Source organism: Lagenorhynchus albirostris, chromosome 7, assembly GCF_949774975.1.
Source record: "Lagenorhynchus albirostris chromosome 7, mLagAlb1.1, whole genome shotgun sequence".
Classification (NCBI taxonomy): Eukaryota; Metazoa; Chordata; class Mammalia; order Artiodactyla; family Delphinidae; genus Lagenorhynchus; species Lagenorhynchus albirostris.
The window spans coordinates 88,455,766-88,476,942 of record NC_083101.1 but is presented as its reverse complement, the minus strand read 5'-3'; positions in this window follow the sequence as shown (position 1 = coordinate 88,476,942).

The window sequence follows — 21,177 nt, the reverse complement described above, 5'->3', positions numbered from 1 at the left end:
AAAAGGAAAGAAATGAAATGAAATAAAAAGAAGTAAAGTTTTTAAAATAAAAAAAATTTTTAATAAAAACATTTAAAAGTAATAAAAAGAAAAAAAGAAGAGAGCAACCAATCCAAAAAAATGAATCCACCAATGATAACAAGCTCTAAAAAGTATACTAAAAAAAAAAAAAAAAGAAAACCCAAAAACGGACAGACAGAACCCTAGGACAAACGGTAAAAGCAAAGCTATACAGACAAAATCACACAGAAGCATACACATACTCACTGAGAAAAAGGAAAAAAAAAATATATCTATATATAAAAAGAAAAGGAAGAGAGCAACCAAATCAATAAAGAAAGCTACTAATGATAGTAAAGTCTAAATACTAAACTAAGTTAAACATAAAACCAGAAACCAGTCTGTCTCATACAGTAAACCCCAAGTCTACAGTTGCTCCCAAAGTACACCACCTCAATTTTGGAATGATTTGTTGTCTCTTCAGGTATTCCACAGATGCAGGGTACATCAAGTTGATTGTGGAGATTTAATCCGCTGCTCCTGAGGCTACTGGGAGAAATTTCCCTTTGTCTTCTTTGTTCGCAGAGCTCCTGGGGTTCAGCTTTGGATTTGGCCCTCCCTCTGCATGTAGGTCACTGAGGGTGTCTGTTCTTGCCCAGACAGGACAGGGTTAAAGGAGCAGCTGATTAGGGGGCTCTGGCTCACTCAGGCTGAGGGGGTGGGAGGGGTTCGGAATGCAGGGCAAAACTGCAGCGGCAGAGGCCAGTGTGATGTTGCAACAGTGTGAGGCGTGCCATGTGTTCTCCTGGAGAAGTTGTCCCTGGTTCATGGGACCCTGGCAGTGGTGGGCTGCACAGGCTCTCGGGAGGGGAGGTGTGGATAGTGATCTGTGCTTGCACATGTTTCTTGGTGGCTGCAGCAGCAGCCTTAGCATTTCATGCCCGTTTCTGGTGTCCATGCTGATAGCCGTGGCTCACACCCATCTCTGGAGCTCGTTTAGGTGGTGCTCTGAATCCCCTCTCCTCGTGCAACCCAAAACAATGGTCTCTTGCCTCTTAGGCAGGTCCAGACTTTTTCCCAGACTCCCTCCAGGCTAGCTGTGGTGCACTAGCACCCTTCAGGCTGTGTTCACGCAGCCAACCTCAGTCCTCTCCCTGGGATCTGACCTCCGAAGCCTGAGCCTCAGCTCTCAGCCCCCACCTGTCCTGGCAGGTGAGTAGAGAAGCCTCTCGGGCTGGTGAGTGCTGGTCGGCACTGACCATCTGTGTGGGAACCTCTATGCTTTGCCCTCTGCAGCCCTGTTGCTGCACTCTCCTCCATGGCTCCAAAGCTTTCCCCCTGCCCACCTCTGTCTCTGCAAGTGAAGGGGCTTCCTGTGTGTGGAAACTTTTCCTCCTTCACAGCTCCCTCTCCAAGGTGCAGGTCCTGTCCCTATTCTTTTGTCTCTGTTTTTTCTTTTTTCTTTTACCCTACCCAGTACGTGGGGAGTTTCTTGCATTTTGGGAGGTCTGAGTTCTTCTGCCAGTGTTCAGTAGGTGTTCTGTAGGGGTTGTTCCACATGTAGATGTATTTCTGATGTATTTGTGGAGAGGAAGGTGATCTCCACGTCTTAGTCCTCTGCCATCTTGAAGGTCTCTCCCCCAATCTCTGGCTTTTGATTGAAGAGTTTAATCCACTTACAATTTAAAGTAATTACTAGTACTGAGGAACTTATTTCTGTCATTGTGTTATTTGTTTTCTATATGTTCTATAGCTTTTTCCCCCTCATTTCCTGCATTGCTGTCTTCTTTTGTGTTTACTTGATTTTTTTGTAGTGAGAGGTTTAAATTCCTTCTCAATTTCCTTTTGTGTATGTTCCATAGCTATTTTCTTTGTGGTTACCAGGAGAGGTTACACTTAACATCCTGAAGTTACAGTCTTCTAACTTGAATTTATAGCAGCTTAACTTCAATAACACACAAAATTCTGCTTCTTCACAGCACCATCACCATCTCTTTCAGTTGTCACAAAATTACATCTTTATATATTGTGTCCCCAAACCTAAACTAATAATTATTTTTAGTGTATTAGTCTCCTAAACTATGCAAAAAACTAGATTTGGAGTTCCAAACCAAAGTTATGTAATACTATCTTTTACATTAATAACAGTTTTTTCCTTTAAATGTAGTAGTCTCTTAAACCATAAAGAAAACTAAAAGTATAGTTACAAACCATTGTTACAATAATACTAGTTTTTATAACTGTATGTGTATTTACCTTTACTGATATCTTTTTTTCTCCCTATGGCTTTGAGTTACTGTCTAGTGTCCTTTTGTTTCACCTTGCTGGATTTCCTTGAGCATTTCTTGCAGGGCAGGTTCAATGGTCACAAACTCTCTCAGTTTTTGTTTATCTGGGAATGTCTTGATTTCTCCCTCACTTTTGAAGGACAGTTTTGGCAGATATAGGATTCTTTGTTGACAGTTTTTTTTCTTTAAGCACTCTGAATATAATGACTCACTATCTTCTGACCTCCAAAACTTTTGATGAGAACTTTGCAGATAATATCATTGAATAGCCCTTGTATGTTGATGATTCATTTCTCTCTTGATCCTCTCAGGATTTGCTCTTTTTCTTTGGCTTTTGAAAGTTTGATTTAATGTGCCTCATGGTGGGTCTCTTTGACTTCATCTTACATGGAGTTTGTTGAGCTTCTTGGATGTTTATATTCATGTCTTCAGCCAAATTTGGGGAGTTTTCAGCCATTATTTCTTCAAATATTCTCTCTGTCTCTTTCTCTCTGTCTCTTTCTCCTGGGGTTCCCACAATATATATGTTGGTGCTTTTGGTGGATGGTGTCCATAAGCATCTTAGGCTCTGTACTCTTCTTCAATCTTTTTTCTTTTGCTCCTCAGCCTTGATAATTTCCCCTGTCATATCTTCAAGTTCACTGATTTTTCTTCTGCCTGCTCAAATATGCCTTTGAGTCCTTCTAGTGTATTTTTCATTTCAGTTATTGTACTTTTCAGCTTCAGAAATTCTTTTCGGTTTCTCTTCAGGTTTTATATCTCTTTAGTGATATTTTCAGTTTGTTAATATGTCATTTTCTTTACTTTATTCACATCTTCCTTTAGTTTTTTGACTATTCTTAAGACTGTTATTTTAAATTATTTGTCTTATATATTCCATTAAATCTTTTTCAGGACAGATTGGGTTTAATTACTTTTTTTTCCTTTGAATGGGCCATACTTTTCTGTTTCTTTCTATGCCTTAAGATTTTCTATTCAACACTGGACATTTGAATCTAATAATGTCATAGCTCTGGAAATCAGATTCTTTCCCTTCTCCAGGGTTTGCTCTTTTTTGTTATTATTTTTTAAATTGTTGTAGTCTCTCTTTACTGATCAACAGCCTAAGGCATCTTCTTATGTGTTTTCTGACACTTTCATTGTGAATGCACAGTCACTTTCTAATTTTCCTCATATATGCAGTTGTTTTTGAATAGTCTAGTCTTTAATGTCTGGCTCCCAAAGGAGAAAAGCAAAAAATGAAAGGGAAAAAATGGATTCTGGCCCTTTAACTCTCCTGGAAGTCACTTAACCCTTAAGGAGGAGGGGCTTGCAACAATGTGGGGGAGGTGCATCAACAACGGTTGCTTGCCTTTTTGTCTGCATCTCTGTGCTCTGGAGTGATCAGAGCACAGATCCCCAATATTTGGAGGTCAGAATTTTATTTGCCCATGCTCGCTTACTCCCACAGGCTGTGTGCAAACTGCCCCAGGACCATGTGCACAGCTGTATGCCATGTGGCCAGTGGTGGGGGATAGGTAGCTGCTACTGTGCTGAGAGCTGAAATTGATGAAGTTGACTGCAATCTACCATTCAGGCCTTCCACTGGACTTTGCAAGCCTTCAACAGACTCCAGAGTTCCAAAGTAGTTACACTAGTTAGATTTTGCCAGTGCAATTTTTGTCTAGGTGGGGAGACAGATTTTTGGTGCTTCCTACTCCACCATCTTCCCAGAATCCTCTGGGAATAGAATCTCAAGGATGAATTTTTGGAATTGGTTCTGAAGTTTCTAGAATTGACTTTCTAAACTGATAAGATTTAAAGACACTGATGACTCTTTCTGTTAGTAAAGAGAGCATTGATAGCCCTTAGTGTGCTCTGGAAATAGAAATACATAAAATATCATCATTGGATTATTTCTAATCAAACACTTATAAGAACCTAGGATCTGAGTGACAATGTATATACTACTTTTAAACATTTTTGTCAAACTAATGAGTATAATGAAATTTGCTGGTGTAACTGAACAAGTGGGCAAGTTGCTGGCTGCACAATGGAAAGACAAAATACCAAGGCAACAGTATTTTGAAGAAAGAAAAATGCTTTATTGCAGGTTGGCCAAGCAAGGAAACAGGAGGCAATGCTCAGATCTGTCTCCCTGGTCAGATTTTGGGCAGGATATTTATCTTGGATGTAGGAAGCTGAAGAGGGAGGGGGTTCAGAAATGATTAGTGGAAAGTAAGTGTAAGTTTCAATGTACATTTCAAGAGTCCTCTGTGCAGGTGCAACAATGACCCTCTTTCATGCCTCTTCATGGGTTGCATTTATACACATATGTAACATGCAGTGGATTTTCAGCCTGTGATGTCTAAAGTTCACTATCAGTCATCCTAATCCCTCAATGCATCTGCATGCACTCTGCAAGATGCTCAGTGCAAGGGGCTATCAGCAACTTGTTTCTGTATCTGTGATTTCCCTGGTACTCTACAAAACAAGCTAGGTGTTCTCAGTGTATCATTTTGTTTCCATCTTGTTTCTATCTTAAGGGCCTTGAACATGTAAGATAAAGGATATGGTTTCACTGGTTGCTCCCAATGTCATGGGCAAAGTAAGGAAAGAAAAGGATGAACTCAGGGATTTGAATTCCCAGCTCAAGTGCCACATAAGTGATCAGAAAACTTCTATGCCTGTCCTGAAAGAGAATCTTATGTCCTGTAGCCACCAGGCTAAGATTGCTGAAAATCAAACTGAGAATCTTATTTTGCAAGACTTACAGGGCAAGCTGAATTTCCATCTTTGCAGGATGTCTATTGTTAAAGTAAGGGCATTGATTGGGAAGGAATGGAATCCTGGAAGTTGGAAAGGGGATGCATTGAAAGACTTTGAGGAAACACCTAAATTCTGATGAATCTTCTTTGCCAATGGAAGCAGCTTCTCTACCCCAGTCTGAGATTAGCCCTGCCTTCCTTCAGGAAACGTTAACAGCCTCCCCTGGGGCAGTTGCCTTGCAAGACAATGCCAGTTCTCCTCAGAATCCACCCCCACCACTCTTCTTTGCTTCTAGACCTATGGTATTGGCTAGTTGATTGCCAGTTTCCTAGAAATAGATAGAAAGCCTACTAAATTTTTACTTGACTTTATAAGCAGAAAAGTTCTAAGTCAAGTGAAAAAATGTCAAACTTGATTCATAAAACAGAGTCATAGCCCCTGAATCAATTCCCAGACTTAAGCCAGTTTACAATCCAGAACTCCTTGAATGAAGGGGAGGCTTGAGGAAGGACCCTGGTCTATTGCCAAAACTTTAATATGTTAATCATTCTCCCAGCCTTTCCCAAAGGGACCTATAGCCTATACCAAGGTTTATGTGCACTGGGGAAAATTGAATAATCAAACCTTTTGGGTACTACTGGACATTGTCTCTGAACTAACTCAGGAGACTCAAAATGTCACTGTGGTCCACCAGAGTAAGGGCTTATGGAGGTCACATGATGAATGAAGATTTAGCTCAGGTCCAGTGGGTACCAAAACCCATCCTCTGGTTATTTCCCCTGTTCTAGAATGCATAATTGGAATAGATTTACTCAATAACTGGAAGAATTCTCACACTGATTCCCTGACCTATGGAATAAGGGCCACCATCATGGGAAAGACCAAGTAGAAGCCAATTACAGCTGCCTCAACCTAGAAAAATAGTAAAGTAAAAGTAGTACTGTAAGCAAATAGGGTAGGGGTCCCCAGAGAAAGAGAACAGGCATGGCTTTCTTGACATAAGGGAAGCCATTTTTGGCCTAAGACATTTTGTGATCTAAGCAAGCTTAGACCACAATGCTTGCCCTTGAACAGGTCTCAGTAATTAATACTCTTAAAGGAACAAAAGAATGAAGGAACATTATGTTATCAGGAAGAGAATAGCAATAGCAAAGATAATATATCAGTTGTAAAGACTCCCAGTTGTGTTTCAATGGCAAACTTAGCCTGAAGCACTCAAACACCAGATCAAATGGAACCGAAGGGATGATGATGTTGATTTTTTCTGACCCTCATGACTTCAATCAACTAAAGCTTGGACTCTGCCTACTGCCTAAGCCCCTTCATGAATATACATATACCCTCAGCTTAAAACTTCCCTAGTTTTGCTGTTCAGGAACACACCATTTTGGGAAAGATCCCTGGTGTTCTCCTTACTTGCTGCAAGTAATAAATCCTTCCTTCTCCTGATCTTCAGTTTGGTGTGTCTTTTGGCTTAACATCCACCAAGAAGTGAATCCAGTTTTGGGGTAACAGTGCTACGTTCCTGGAGGGATTGGAGAGGTTAGTGCAACCATGAAGGACTGGAAAGATGCAGGGGTGGTGCTTCACACCAAATCCCCATTCAAGTGGCAAAACCTTATAGCAGTGAGACAAGGTTCTCCAGGAAGCTGTATATGCTCTGAATCAGTAACCAATATATGGTGCTGTTTCTTCCATTGTCAGGATTCATAGGTCCAGGAATTGGGTGGAATCGGGAGTGGCAGCACTCACTATTACCCCTAGTGACCCACTGTTCCCACAACCTTATTCTCTGCTGGCTTAGAGGTCTTTGTTCCAAAGGAATAAATGATTCCACCAGGAGACAGTGAAATTAAGACAGCCATTTGGCCATTTTGGACTCCTCATGCCTCTGAATCAAGAGACAAAGAAGGGAGTTACTATGCTGGCTGGCGTGATTGATCTTGACTGTCAAAAGAAATTGAACTGCTACTCCACAATGGAGGTAAGTGAGTATGTCTGGAATATAGGAGATTCCTTAGGGTGTCTTAGTATTGCCATGCCCTGTGATTAATGTCAATGGAAAACTACAACAACATCATCTAGGCAGCAGTACTACTGGCCAAACCCTCCAGGAATGAAGTTTTGGGTCACTCTACCAGGTAAAGAACCATGACCAGCTGAGGTGCTTGTGGAGAGGAAAGGGAATATGGAGTGGGTAGTGGAAGAAGGTAGTTATAAATACCAGTTGCAACCATGTGACCAGTTACAGAAACATAATTGACATGGTTATTTCTTCCTTATTTGTTATGAATATGTTGGTGTGGGGTGTGTGTGAAACAACTGATGGAGGTAAACAGAGTAGACTAATGCACAATTATTGTTGGATGCTTCACACCTATCTCTCAGCAATTGACATACAGAAAATCATCAACCAACAAGGCCTAATCATCATTTACAGAACATTCTATCCAACAGCCGAAGAATACATAAGGTAAGTCCCCTACATATGAACCTCCATGTTATGAACTTTCAAAGATACAAACATGCATGCCATTAACGTCGGGTGTGAGTGAAATTGCAGCTTGCCCTCCATCTCCTATTGCTGATGATCCTTCTGTTCTACCATCTCCCACCTCCTTTCCATCCTCCAGTCATTAAATCTTCTTGCCTGTTCACTTGATGCTAGCCCCTTTATGCCAGCTGTTATTACTACTGTACTTTTAATCTTACTATACTGTAAGATTTTAAATGTTTTATTTTTTGTGTTTGTTTTTTATGTATTATTTGTGTGAAAAGTATTATAAACCTATTACAGTACAGTAATATGTAGCCAGTTGTGTTAGTTGGGTACCTAGGCTAACTTTGTTGGACTTATGAATAAATTGGACTTACGAATGCACTCTCGGAATGGAACTCATTTATATGAAGGGGACTTACTGTACTTAAAAAAAGTACTCACAGAAATATACCAAGGTAGATAATATTCTAGCAAATTCAAAATAATTGAAATACAGAGTAAGTTTTCTGACTACAACTCAATCAAACTCTAAATCAATAACATAAAATAGATAATGTGAACATAGTCAAATTCTTGTAAATTTCTTTAAATACTTTCTAGTCAGACTCTCTTTGGGAATTTTAATACATGAATATGAAAAAGTTCTTTTGTTTTCTTGCAGTTTCCTGAGACTGTTCTTTGCTTTAGTCTATTTTCTTCCCATTGCTCACATTGGGTAAATTCTGTTGATCTGCCCTCTATTTCACTGATTCTATCCTCTTTTACCTCTACCAGTTCTATCACTTATTTCATAACAGCTTTATGGGGCTATAATCCATATACCATACTGTATTAGTCAGGGTTCTCCAGAGAAACAGAATCAATAGGAGAGGAATCTATGTATGTATGTATGTATCTACCTATCTATTGAGGGAGGGGGAAAGGGAGAGGGAAATAGAGAGGGAGGAAAGGGAGAGGCGGAGGGAGGGAGGGAGGGAGAGCTATTGAGATTTATCATGAGAAATTGGCTCATGCAATTATGGAAGCTGGAAAGTCCAAAATCTGCAGTGGGAGCCAGCAGGATTAAGACCCAGGAGAGCTGATGGTGCAGATGAAGACTCTAGCAAGCTCATTCAGTCAAACATTTTCTTGTGTGTGCGTGTATTGGTTATTATATTTTTCAGTTATATAATATTCATTTGCTTTTTAAAAATAAATTATCTCATAACTTAGATTTTCTATTTTTTCTTTTTTTCAAAAGACTTTGTACTTGCTTGTTAAAGCATTTTTATAATCTCTGCTTTAAAATTCTTGTCATAAATTCCATTATCTGATTCATTCTGGGGTTTGGTTATCTTGCCATTTTGGGTGATTGATATTAGATTAGAGACTCTGGATACTACCTTCTTTTTCTTTTAGAAGTTGGGGTTTAGAATGAGGACCAGCTGAGTGTAGCTGTTCAGCTTCCCACTGGACCCCAGAAACACTACCCTGGTGAAAATGGAGCACTTACATTGTGCCATTGCAATGGATAGGTAAAAGTTCAGCTCCCCCTTTTCGCTGCTGACACCTTTCTAGCCAAAGGGGGTCACCAACTCATATCTACTTATTGCCTCTGAGTGAAAGTGTTAGCTCAGCTCTTGGCTGGCACCACTGACACCTGGAGAAAGGGGGGCAAGCAAAGTGCTAGTTAGTCCCACCACCTACCACCTTACTTTACTTCATTAATCCCAGGGTAAGGGAAACTCACCTTCCCACTTGGCCCCCTGGTACCAGGAGAGGAGTGAAGCAGAGTGATGACCACCTCCCCAGCACCACCTTGTTCTGCCTTAATAATGCCACCTAGGGTGATGGCTTCAGTTCCCAAGGGGTCTTCTTCATGGGAGGTTAGGGTGAGTGAATTGCTTACTAGCTGTGCTTCATTCTGCCTGTTCAATCTCATTGCTGGCAGGTGGGGGTGGAGGTTTAGCTCCCTCTTGGGCTCTGCTGACACCAGGTGGGGGTGGAGTAGAGTGGAATGCTCACTGGGCCAGAATTGCATTGCGTTGTTCAGTCTGGATGCTGGATATGGGTGTGGGCCTTGCTGATTGGGTGGAGGGTTGTTGTTGTTGGTATTAGTGTAGTGTGACTAGCCTCATATTGCATCTTCTCATTAAGTTTTGTTACTGCCAGGTGGGGAGGAGGTTCAAATTTCTGTAGGACTCCACTGACACTACTCTAGGGGTAAGCGTAAGAAAGTGGGGGAAATTGGAGCATTGAGTGTTTCCACCTAGTGGAGGTTGGAAGATCAACTCTCCATCAGCCTACTGACACCATTTGGACTTGGAGGGCTACTTGCACAGTGGGAGATAATAAGGTGGAAGATCAGCTCTCTGCTTGGCTCTATGAAACTATGGAGCAGGATGAGGTTTTTTTCACTGGTGTTTGGGTAGAGTAGGGTGGGTATTGCGGAAAAGGTTATCTGATGGTAACTAAATCTTTTCCTGGTCCTTTGGCTAGGGAGAACAAAATTTTCTTGCTCTTGGAGGGTTTTTTTATCCATGCCTGTTGGGCTGTTCCTGGTTGGAGGCTTCTTCAGCACCCTGTCCAGTATATACAAGAGGCAGCAGAAACATAGAGAATCCACTACTGTATGGATCCTCAAATCCCATGGCCCATTGACCGTCTTCCTTCTTCCTTCCACATTCAGATTCTGCCTATGCTTTTTTGTTGTGTTATGTCCAGAGTTTTTTAGTGGTAAGAGGAAGAACCTGGGAGGAAGGGGGCTAATTCTATTTTGGCTGGAATTCAAGAGGCATTTTTTCATTTATTTTATTAAATCATAAATGTACAATAGCTTCCTAACTCTACATATGTATTTAAATTTTTGTTGTTGTTGTTGTTTTTTGTTTTTTGTGGTACGCGGGCCTCTCACTGCTGTGACCTCTCCCATTGTGGAGCACAGGCTCCGGACGCACAGGTTCAGCGGCCATGGCTCACGGGCCCAGCCACTCTGCGGCATGTGGGATCTTCCTGGACTGGGGCACGAACCCATGTCCCCTGCATCGGCAGGCGGACTCTCAACCACTGCGCCACCAGGGAAGCCCTGTATTTAAATTTTTAAAAAGGAAAACGTGATCCTGGCTAGTAGCTTTTCAATATTTTCAGAAAATTGTTTTAAAAGGTTTCACATGAAACCTAAAATTTACACATTTAACACTACCAACGAAGGAATGTTTCTATACTCTTACAAAGGCCACTAGAAAGAAACAACAATTAGGGACTTCCCGAGTGGTCCAGTGGTAAAGAATCCACCTTCCAATGCAGGGGAGGCAGGTTTGATCCCTGGTTGGAAAACTAAGATCCCACATCCTGCAACTAAGCCCATGCACCACATCTACAGAGACTGTGTGCCACAACTACAGAGCCCACGTGCTCTGGAGCCTGCACATCACAACCAGAGAGAGAAAACCCGCATGCCACAACTAGAGAGAAGCCCACGTGCCACAACTAAGACCTGATACAGAAAAAAAAGAATTAAAAAGGTAAGAAACTATCTTAGGAATGCTGAGAGACCTTCAGGAAGGTGGAGGAATAAGATGTATTCCTCCCCACAAATACATCAAAAATACATCTACATGTGGAACAACTCCTACGGAACACCTACTGAACGCTGGAAGAAGAATTCAGACTTCCCAAAAGGCAAGAAAATCCCCATGTACCTGAGTAGGGAAAAAGAAAAAAGAATAAACAGAGACAAAAGAATAGGGATGGGACCTGCACCTCTGGGATGGAGCTGTGAAGGAGGAAAAGTTTCCACACACTATGGAGCCCCTTCACTGGCAGGGATGGGGGTTGGATGGGGGGGCGATGATTCGGAGCCATGGAGGAGAGTGCAGCAACAGGGGTGCAGAGGACAAAGCAGAGAGATTCTGGCACAGAGGATCAATGCTGACCAGCACTAACCAACCTGAGACACTTGTCTGCTCACCCGCTGGGGTGGGTGGGGGCTGGGAACTGAGGCTTGCACCTTAAGAGGTCAGACCCCAAGGAGAGGACTAGATTGGCTGTGTGAAAACAACCTGAAGGAGGCTAGCCAGGAGGGAGTCCAGAAAAAAGTCTGGACCTGCCAGAGAGGCAAGAGACCATTGTTTTGGGGTGCGTGAGGAGAGGGGATTCCTGTTTGGTGTGCCCACAGAAGACACAGCACTGCCTAAGTGAACTCCAGAGATGGGCATGATCCAGGGACAACTTCCCTGGGAAAACATACAGAGCACCTAAGGCTGTTGCAATGTCATGCCAGCCTCTGCTGCTGCAGGCTCACCCTGCATTCCAATTATGACTACCATACCCCTCCCTCTTCCCGGCCTGAGTGAGCAAGAGAGCCCTAATCAGCTGCTGCTTTAACCCCCTCCTGTCTGGGTGGGGAAAAGATGCCTGAGGGCAGCCTACACCCAGAGGCAGGGCTAAAACCAAAGCTGAACCCCAGGAGCTGTGCAAACAAAGAAGAGGAAGGGAAATTTCTTCCAGCAGCCTCAGCAGCAGCAGATTAAATCCCCGCAATCAACTTGATAAACCCTGCATCTGCGCAATACTTGAATAGACAACGAATGTTCCCAAAATTGAGGTGGTAGACTTTGGGAGCAACTGTAGACTTGGGGTTTGCTTTCTGCATCTGATTTGTTTTTGGTTTTATGTTTATTTTAGTTTAGTTTTTAGTGCTTGTTATCACTGGTGGGTTTGTTTATTGGTTTGGTTGCTCTCTTCCTTATTTATTTATTTTAAAATTATTATTATGTTTTCCCCTTTTTCTCTTTTTGTGAGTGTGTATGTGTACATTTCTTTGTGTGACTTTGTCTGTTTAGGTTTGCTTTTACCATTTGTCCTAGGGTTCTGTCTGGGTTTTTGTTTGTTTGTTTGTTTGTTTTTTTCTCTTTTTATGAGTGTGTTTGTGTGTTTCTTTGTGTGATTTTTATCTGTTTAGTTTTGCTTTTACCATTTTGTTTGGGATTATACCTGTTCGTTATTTTCTTTCTTTCCTTCATTTTTCTGAGCCATGTGGCTGGCAAGGTCGTCTTGGTCCTCTGGCCAGGTGTCAGGCCTCAGCCTCTGAGGTGGGAGAGCCGAGTCCAGAACACTGGACCACCAGAGATCTCCTAGCCCCATGTAATATCAATCAGTGAGAGCTCTCACAGAGATCTCTATCTCAACACTAAGACCCAGCTCCACTCAACAGCCAGCAAGCTCTAGTGCTGTATAGCCCATGCCAAACAACTAGCAACACAGGAACACAACTTCACCTATTATCAGAGAGGCTGCTGGAAGTCATACTAACTTCACAGACACCCCAAAACACACCATCAGACGCAGCCTTAACCACCAGAAGGACAAGATTCAGCCCAACACACCAGAGCACAGACACCAGTCCCCTCCACCAGGAAGCCTACACAAGCCAATGAACAAACCTCACTCACTGGGGTAGACACCAAAAAAAAAAAGGGAACTATAAACTTACAGCCTGTGAAAAGGGGAACCAAACACAGCAAGTCAAACAAAATGAGAAGACAGAGAAATATGCAGCAGATGAAGGAGAAAGGTAAAAACCCACCAGACCAAACAAATGAAGAAGAAATAAGCAGTCTACCTGAAAAAGAATTCACAGTAATGATAGTAAACATGATCCAAAATCACGGAAGTAGAATGGAGAAAACTATAAGAAATGTTTAATAAGAATGCAGAAGAACTAAAGAGCAAACAATGATGAACAACAGAATAAATGAAATTAAAAATTCTCTAGAAGGAATCAATAGCAGAATAACTGAGGCAGAAGAATGGATAAGTGACCTGGAAGGTAAAATAGTGAAAATAACTGCCACAGAGCAGAATAAAGAAAAAAGAATGAAAAGAATTGAGGACAGCCTCAGAGACGTCGGGGACAATATTAAATGCACCAACATTTGAATTATAGGGGTCCCAGAAGAAGAAGAGAAAAAGGAAGGGACTGAGGAATTATTTGAAGAGATTATAGTTGAAAACTTTCCTAATATGGGAAACGAAAGTTAATCAAGTCCAGGAAGCACAGAGAGTCCCATACAGGATAAATAAAAGGAGAAACACGCCAAGACACATATTAATCAAACTATCAAAACTTAAACACAAAGAAAAAATATTACAAGCAGCAAGGGAAAAGCAACAAACAACATACAAGGGAATCCCCATAAGGTTAACAGCTGACCTATCAGCAGAAACTGCAAGCCAGAGGGAGTGGCAGGCCGTATTCAAAGTCATGAAAGGGAAAAACCTACAACCAAAATTACTCTACCCAGCAAGGATCTCATTCAGATTCAATGGAGAAGTTAAAATATTTACAGATAAGCAAACGTTAAGAGAATTCAGCACCAACAAACCAACTTTACAACAAATGCTAAAGGAACTTCTCTAAGCAAGAAACACAAGAGAAGGAAAAGACGTACAAAAACAAAGCCAAAACAATTAAGAAAATGGTAATAGAACATACATATTGATAATTACTTTAAATGTAAATGGATTAAATGCTCCAATCAAAAGACACAGACTGGCTGAATGGATACAAAAACAAGACTTGTATATATGCTGTCTACAAGAGACCCACTTCAGACCTATGGACACATACAGACTGAAAGTGACAGGATGGAAAAACATATTCCATGCAAATGGAAATCAAAAGAAAGTTGGAGTAGCAATACTCATAACAGACAAAATAGACTTTAAAATAAAGACTATAACAAGAGAGGAAGATGGCAGAAGAATGAGACGCGGAGATCACCTTCCTTCCCAAAGATACATCAGAAATACATCTACTCGTGGAACTGCTCCTACAGAACACCCACTGAACTCTGGCAGAAGACCTCAGACCTCCCAAAAGGCAAGAAACTCCTCACGTACCTGGGTAGGGCAAAAGAAAAAAGAAAAAACAGAGAAAAAAGAATAGGGATGGGACCTGCACCAGTGGGTGGGAGCTGTGTAGGAGGAAAGGTTTCCACACACTAGGAAGCACTTTAGCGGGCGGAGACTGCGGGTGGCGGAGGGGGGATGTTTCGGAGCTGTGGAGGACAGCACAGCAACAGAGGTGTAGAGGGCAAATGAAGAGATTACTGCACGGAGGATCGGTGCCGACCTGCACTCACCAGCCCGAGAGGTTGTCTGCTCACCCACCGGGGTGGGCAGGGGCTGGAAGCTGAGGCTCGGGCTTCGGTTGGAGCACAGGGAGAGGACTGGGGTTGGTGGCGTGAACACAGCCTGAAGGGGTTAGCGCACCACAGCTAGCCGGCAGGGAGTCTGGGGAAAAGTCTGGACCTGCCGAAGAGACAAGAGAATTTTTTTTCCCTCTTTGTTTTCCGGTGCGTGAGGAGAGGGGACTAAGAGCACTGCTTAAAGTAGCTCCAGAAATGGGCGCGAGCCACGGCTATCAGCGCGGACCCCAAAGATGGGCATGAGACGCTAAGCCAGCTGCTGCCGCTACCGAGAAGCCTGTGTGCAAGCACAGGTCACTATCCCCACCTCCCCTAATGGGAGCCTGTGCAGCTCGCCACTGCCAGGGTCCCGTAATCCAGGGACAATTTCCTTGGGAGAATGCAAGGCGTGCCTCAGGGTGCTGCAACATCACACCGGCCTCTGCCGCCACAGGCTTGCCCCACATCCGTACCCCTCCTTCCCCCAGGTCTGAAAGAGCCAGAGCCCCCGAATCAGCTGCTTCTTTACCCCTGTCCTGTCTGAGCCAAGAACAGACGCCCTCAGGTGGCCTACACACAGAGGTGGGGCCAAATCCAAAGGTGAACCCCGGGAGCTGTGCAAACAAAGAAAGGAAAGGGAAATCTCTTCCAGCAGCCTCAGAAGCAGCGGATTAAATCTCCACAGTCAACTTGATGTACCATGCATCTGCAGAATACCTGAATAGACAACGAATCATCCCAAATTGACGAGGTGGACATTGGGAGCAAGATAAATATATTTTTTCCTCTTTTTGTGAGTCTGTACGTGTATGCTTCTGTGTGAGATTTTGTCTGTATAGCTTTGCTTTCACCATTTCTCCAAGGATTCAGTCCATCCGTTTTTTTTTTTACCTTTTAAAAAAATTCCTTAAAAATTATTTTTATTTTAAAAACTTTAGTTTATTTTATCTTACTTTATTTTATTACATTTTATCCTCTTTAACTCTTTCTATTTTTTCTCCCTTTTATTCTGAGCTGTGTGGATAAAAGGCTCTGGGTGCTACAGCCAGGAGTCAGTGCTGTGCCTCTGAGGTGGGAGAGCCAACTTCAGGTCACTGGTCCACAAGAGACCTCCGAGCTCCACGTAATATCAAATGGTGAAAATCCGCAAGAGATCTCCATCTCAACACCAACACCCAGATTCACTCAATGACCAGCATGCTACAGTGCTGGACACCCTATGCCAAACAACTAGCAAGATGGGAACACAGCCCCATCCATTAGTAGAGAGGTTGCCTAAAATCATAATAAGTCCACAGACACCCCAAAACACACCACCAGACGTGGACCTACCCACCAGAAAGACAAGATCAAGCCTCATCCATGAGAACACAGGCACTAGTCCCCTCCGCCAGGAAGCCTACACAACCCACTGAACCAACCTTAGCCACTGGGGACAGACACCAAAAACAATGGGAACTACGAACCTGCAGCCTGTTAAAAGGAGACCACAAACACAGTAAGATAAGCAAAATGAGAAGACAGAAAAACACACAGCAGATGCAAGAGCAAGGTAAAAACCCACCAGACCTAACAAAGGAAGAGGAAATAGGCAGCCTACCTGAAAAAGAATTCAGAATGATAGGAAAGGTGATCCAAAATCTTAGAAATAGAATAGAGAAAATACAAAAAACATTTAACAAGGACCTAGAAGAACTAAAGCGGAAACAAGCAACGATGAACAACACAATAAATGAAATTAAAAATACTCTAGAAGGGATCAGTAGCAGAATAACTGAGGCTGAAGAACAGATAAGTGACCTGGAAGATAAAATAGTGGAAATAACTACTACAGAGCAGAATAAAGAAAAAAGAATGAAAAGAACTGAGGACAGTCTCAGAGACCTCTGGGACAACATTAAAAAGACTGACATTCGAATTATAGTGGTCCTAGAAGAGGAAGAGAAAAAAAAAGGGACTGACACAATATTTTAAGAGATTATAGTTGAAAACTTCCCTAATATGGGAAAGGAAAGTTAATCAAGTCCAGGAAGCACAGAGAGTCCCATACAGGATACATCCAAGGAGAAACATGCCAACACACATATAAGTCAACTAATGAAAATTAAATACAAAGAAAACATATTAAAAGCAGCAAAGGAAAAACAACAAATAACACACAAAGGAATCCCCATAAGGTTAAAATCTGATCCTTCATCAGAAACTGCAAGCCAGAAAGGAGTGGAAGGACATATTTAAAGTGATGAAGGAGAAAAACCTACAACCAAGATTACTCTACCCAGCAAGGATCTCATTCCGATTTGATGGCGAAATTAAAACCTTCACAGACAAGCAAAACCTGAGAAAGTTCAGCACCACCAAACCAGCTTTACAAAAACTGCTAAAGGAACTTCTCTAGGCAAGAAACACAAGAGAAGGAAAAGACCTACAATAACAAAACCCAAACAATTAGAAAATGGGAATAGGAACATACATATGGATAATTACCTTAAATGTAAATGGATTAAAGGCTCCCACAAAAAGACACAGATTGGCTGAATGGATACAAAAACAAGACCCGTATATATGCTGTCTACAACAGACCCACTTCAGACCTAGGGACATACAGACTGAAAGTGAGGGGATGGAAAAAGATATTCCATGAAAATGGAAATCAAAAGAAACCAGGAGTAGCAATTCTCATTTCAGACAAAATAGACTTTAAAATAAAGACAATTACAAAACAAAGAAGGACACTACAGAATGATCAAGTGATCTATCCAAGAAGAAGATATAACAATTGTAAATATCTGTGCACCCAACATATGAGCAACTCAGTACATAAGGCAAATACTAACAGCCATAAAAGGGGAAATCGAGAGTAACACAATCATAGTATGGGACATTAACAAGCCACTTTCACCAATGGACAGATCATCCAAAATGAAAATAAATAAGGAAACACAAGCTTCAAATGATACATTAAACAAGATGGACTTAATTGAAATGTATAGGACATTCCATGCAAAAACAACAGAATACACATTTTTCTCAAGTGCTCATGGAACATTCTCCAGGATAGATCATATCTTGGGTCACAAATCAAGCCTTGGTAAATTTAAGAAAATTGAAATTGTATAAAGTATCTTTTCCAACCACAACGCTATGAGACTAGATATCAATTACAGGAAAAAATCTGTAAAAAATACAAACACATGGAAGCTAAAAAATACACTACTTAATAACCAAGTGATCAGTGAAGAAATCAAAGAGGAAATAAAAAAATACCTAGAAACAAATGACAATGGAGACACGATGAGCCAAAACCTATGGGATGCAGCAAAAGCAGTTCTAAGAGGGAAGTTTATAGCAATACAATCCTACCTTAAGAAACAGGAAACATCTCGAATAAACAACCTAACCTTGCACCTAAAGCAATTAGAGAAAAAAAACAAAAAACAAAAAAACGCCAAAGTTAGCAGAAGGAAAGAAATAATAATGATCAGATCAGAAATAAGCAAAAAAGAAATGAAGGAAACAATAGCACCGATCAATAAAACTAAAAGCTGGTTCTTTGAGAAGATAAAAAAAATTGATAAACCATTAGCCAGACTCATCAAGAAAAAAAGGGAGAAGATTCAAATCAATAGAATTAGAAATGAAAAAGGAGAAGTAACAACTGACACTGCAGAAATACAAAAGATCATGAGAGATTACTACAAGCAACTCTGTGCCAATAAAATGGACAACCTGGAAGAAATGGACAAATTCTTAGATATGCACAACCTGCCAAGACTGAATCAGGAAGAAATAGAAAATATGAACAGACCAATCACAAGCACTGAAATTGAAACTGTGATTAAAAATCTTCCAACAAACAGAAGCCCAGGACCAGATGGCTTCCCAGGCGAATTCTATCAAACATTTAGAGAAGAGCTAACACCTATACTTCTCAAACTCTTCCAAAATATAGCAGAGGGAGGAACACTCCCAAACTCATTTTACGAGGCCACCATCACCTTGATACCAAAACCAGACAAGGATGTCACAAAGAAAGAAAACTACAGGCTAATATCACTGATGAACATAGATGCAAAAATCCTCAACAAAATACTAGCAAACAGAATCCAACAGCAGAGTAAAAGGATCATACACCATGATCAAGTGGGGTTTATTCCAGGAATGCAAGGATTCTTCAATATACACAAATCAATCAACGTGATATACAATATTAACTAATTGAAGGAGAAAAACTGTAGGATCATCCCAATAGATGCAGAGAAAGCTTTCGACAAAATTCAACACCTATTTATGATAAAAACCCTGCAGAAAGTAGGCATAGAGGGAATTTTCCTCAACATAATAAAGGCCATATATGACAAATCCACAGCCAACATCGTCCTCAATGGTGAAAAACTGAAACCATTTCCAATAAGATCAGGAACAAGACAAGGTTGCCCACTCTGACCACTCTTATTCAACATAGTTTTGGAATTGTTAGCCACAGCAATCAGAGAAGAAAAGGAAATAAAAGGAATTCAAATCAGAAAAGAAGAAGTAAAGCTGTCACTGTTTGCAGAGACATAGAGAATCCTAAAGATGCTACCAGAAAACTACTAGAGCTAATCAATGAATTTGGTAAAGTAGCAGGATACAAAATTAATGCACAGAAATCTCTGACATTCCTATACACTAATGATGAAAAATCTGAAAGTGAAATCAAGGAAACACTCCCATTTACCACTGCAACAAAATGAATAAAATATCTAGGAATAAACCTACCTAAGGAGACAAAAGACCTGTATGCAGAGAATTATAAGACACTGATGAAAGAAATTAAAGATGATACAAATAGACGGAGAGATATACCATGTTCTTGAATTGAAGAATCAACATTGTGAAAACGACTCTACTACCCAAAGCAATCTACGGATTCAATGCAATCCCTATCAAACTACCACTGGCATTTTTCACAGAACTAGAACAAAAAATTTCACAATTTATGGAAACAAAAAAGACCCCAAACAACCAAAGCAATCTTGAGAATGAAAAACGGAGCTGGAGGAATCAGGCTCCCTGACTTCAGACTATACTACAAAGCTACAGTAATCAAGACAGTATGGTACTCGCAGAGAAACAGAAAGACAGATCAATGGAACAGTATAGAAAGCACAGAGATAAACCCACGCACATATGGTCATCTTATCTTTGATATAGGAGGCAGGAACGTACAGTGGAGAAAGGACAGCCTCTTCAATAAGTGGTGCTGGGAGAACTGGACAGGTACATGTGAAAGTATGAGATTAGATCACTCCCTAACACCATACCAAAAAATAAGCTCAAAATGTATTAAAGACCTAAATGTAAGGCCAGAAACTATCAAGCTCTTAGAGGAAAACATAGGCAGAACACACTATGACATAAATCACAGCAAGATCTTTTTTGACCCACCTCCTAGAGAAATGGAAATAAAAACAAAAATAAACAAATGGGACCTAATGAAACTTAAAAGCTTTTGCACAGCAAAGGAAACCATAAAAAAGACCAAAGGACAACCCTCAGAATGGGAGAAAATATTTGCAAATGAAGCTACTGACAAAGGATTAATTTCCATATTTTATAAGCAGCTCATGCAGCTCAATAACAAAAAAATAAAGAATCCAATCCTTAATTGTGCAGAAGACCTAAATAGACATTTCTCCAAAGAAGATATACAGACTGCCAACAAACACATGAAAGAATGCTCAACATCATTAATCATTAGAGAAATGCAAATCAAAAGTACAACGAGATATCATCTCACACCAGTCAGAATGGCCATCATCAAAAAATCTAGTAACAATAAATGCTAGAGAGGGTGTGGTGAAAAGGGAACACTCTTGCACTGCTGGTGGGAATGTGAAATGGTACAGCCACTATGGAGAACAGTATGGAGGTTCCTTAAAAAACTACAAATAGAACTACCATATGACCCAGCAATCCCACTACTGGGGATATACCCTGAGAAAACCATAATTCAAATATAGTCATGTACCAAAATGTTCATTGCAGCTCTATTTACAATTGTCCGGAGATGGAAACAACCTAAGTGTCCATCATCGGATGAATGGATAAAGAAGATGTGGCTCATATATACAATGGAATATTACTCAGCCATAAAAAGAAACGAAATTGAGCTATTTGTAATGAGGTGGATGGACCTAGAGTGTGTCATACAGAGTGAAGTATGTCAGAAAGAGAAAGACAAATACCATATGCTAACACATATATATGGAATTTAGGGAAAAAAATGTCATGAAGAACCTAGGGGTAAGACAGGAATAAAGACACAGACTTACTGGAGAATGGACTTGAGGATATGGGGAGGGTGAAGGGTAAGCTGTGACAAAGTGAGAGAGTGGCATGGACATATATACACTATCAAACGTAAAATAGGTAGCTAGTGGGAAGCAGCCGCATAGCACAGGGAGATTAGCTTGGTGCTTTGTGACCA